Raw genomic sequence first — 2,769 nt, forward strand, 5'->3', positions numbered from 1 at the left:
TATTCATATTGCAGGTGAGAAAAAAAAAAGAAAAAATAAAATATAATAAATATGATGAGCGAAATAGAAATCCGCTATTTATAATAAGGCAAATTGAAGACATATAATTGGTCGAGTCATTGGACATTTGGGAGAGCTGAGCTTGTGTACCATGCAGATCGGCAAGCCATGGGACGAACTGCATCATTAAAGGTAATTACCTAACCGAAGGGCGAACTGGCATAAATTATCCATTTATTAGGTGAACTACATGTAAAACCGAAAAAATAATATAATTTCATAAATAATATTATTTGTTTTCTTTTAAAAATAATAATTTTGTTTAGCATTTAGGTTTAAGATCTAGCATAAAATTGGTAGATCTTTATTTGAATTCCGTAAAATGTAAATTTTTCAACCACGATATTTTTATCACAAAATTATTGCAGCATTGACAACGAACGATTTACGTTGCCACAAAATACCCAATTTTCGATGCGATTATTTTTGTCACAAACAATATTTTCAATTTACTCAACTAAAAACATCGCAAATGAAACTTATTTTTAACGACGAATATTTTAACTGGTCACATTAAAATTTTATTGACAAAATAAATAGCACAATAATCTACGATCGTCATAAAAATATACAAAACTGTGACTAAATATTTTAGGGAGGACAATATTGCAAATTCTACTGCAGAAATATCTCTTTTTATTTTAATATATAATAAGGTGAAATGCGTTATTATTACAGAATCTGATCTATAGTAAATTTTGGTTGGTAACTAATTTATATCATGTGTACTTCTTTCTTCTACTTGAAGTAAAAATCTAAAGTAAATTTTTGGTTGGTAAACTAATTTATATCATCTGTACTTCTTTCTTCTAGTTGAGTAAATAAAAAAGTTGTGACTCTACAATGAACTTTACTAATTTTCCTGAATTACGTGTATTCTCTGTTAGTTAAAATTAATAGAGTAATAAGAACATATATATACACGAATTATTCTTGGTACAATACATAGCATTCTCATTTCTTATTGACCTTAGGACCAGTTATGCAAAAGCTTCAGATCCTATGCCACTTTGAGATCTGTCACGTGTTATGTAATGATTTGAACATGTTAATAATACTGACAATATACGTACAATTAATCTAGGAAATGGAAATCAATAAATATTATAGAATTAGCAAACACCTATGGCTCTTTCTCTCTCTTCCATTGGGATATATGTCTCTATTCCTTAGCTTAGTGTTCATCTTCACTATGAAGATTGTTGAAACTTTTTTCTTTTTGAGGAAATAAAAATCAGGAAAAGAATTGTCTACTATACCGTTCAAATATATACTTAGTGGACAATGCTTCATCTCTGATGATGCAGTTTTTCATACTTTTTTCAAAACTGAGTATTAAATGGAAATTCATTGCCAGAAAAAAAAAAAAAATAACACACACATGCAGCCACAAATTTAATTAATATCGTATTAGAATGTGGTATTTTTGTTGTATTTTTTCCTTTTGAAAAAAAAAATAATTTATTGTAATATTTTTTAGAACCTAATTATTTTATAAGGTAATTACATAAATAAATTATTTGTCCTTTAAATTTACGCAATTGCATTCTTTCAAATATGAAGACGCAAATACATTATTTCATATATCTATAGTGATAGGAGTTATACATATGTGCAGCAGTACCTTGACTCAGTCTCTCAGCTCAATACCCTTCCTTCTAAAATAGTTAGTTCTGTTAATACTGTTTTCTGTTATAAGTTGGTTAGTGTAGGGCCCAGCTGACTCAGCAGCAGCTTCTAGACTCTTCTAGTGTTTGTTATAGTCTGTTAGCTTAGTTCATGACTCAAGGCATGTGTTAGTTAGCTAGCTATACATATAAATTGTAAAATCCTCTTGCTGCAAGTTCAGTGGCTTGCTTGAATGCAATAATACAATCTCTCTTCTTCTCTCTCCCTCTACTCTTCTCTCTGAACTTCTCCTCTGAGGCCCTGGTACCTTTCATGGTATCAGAGCCTCCAAGCTTCGCTGCTCTTTCAACAATGGCGCAAGGGTTCATAGCAACTCCTATATCGATGAAACTGGATGAGGATAACTACCTGCAATGGAAAGATCAAGCAATCTCAACAATAGAAGGGAACGATATGCTGAGCCACGTCACAGGAAGAGGAATTCATCAACAACTAGTGCAATCGAGTGAAGAAACAGATGCTGTAGTGAATCCAGAGTATCAAAAATGGAAGAGGCAGGATGCACTTCTCAAATCTTGGTTACTGGCGTCAATGAGTAAGCCGTTCACCACAAGAATGGTAGGATGTGTGTTCACGCATCAAGTGTGGAAGCGGCTAGAGGATCATTTCTCCTCTCAGATCAAGGCTAAGGTGATGTAATTGAAAAACAAGCTCAGCACGCTCCATATCGGAGGATCTGTGACTGAGTATGTATTATCGATTAAAGGCACAATTGATGCTTTGACATCTGTAGGAGGTTAGTAAAGGAAAGCGATCATGTAAATGCAATTTTGCATGGCCTGTCTGAAGAGTACTCCTCAGTGTATACATCTGTGCTTGCAAGATCAGAAAGTATAGCTGTTGCTGAACTGGAGGCATTGCTGCTAGCTCATGAGAGCATGTTGGCAAAGTTCAGAAAACCAGAGGCATTTGTCCAAGCAAACGTCGCTCAATTTGAAGGATACAATCAACATATGCAAGGAAGAAGAGGAGGCTTCAGAGGAGGATTCAGAGGAAGAGGAGGAAGATTTCACAGAGGCG

Source organism: Arachis ipaensis, chromosome B05, assembly GCF_000816755.2.
Source record: "Arachis ipaensis cultivar K30076 chromosome B05, Araip1.1, whole genome shotgun sequence".
In the NCBI taxonomy this organism is placed as follows: domain Eukaryota; kingdom Viridiplantae; phylum Streptophyta; class Magnoliopsida; order Fabales; family Fabaceae; genus Arachis; species Arachis ipaensis.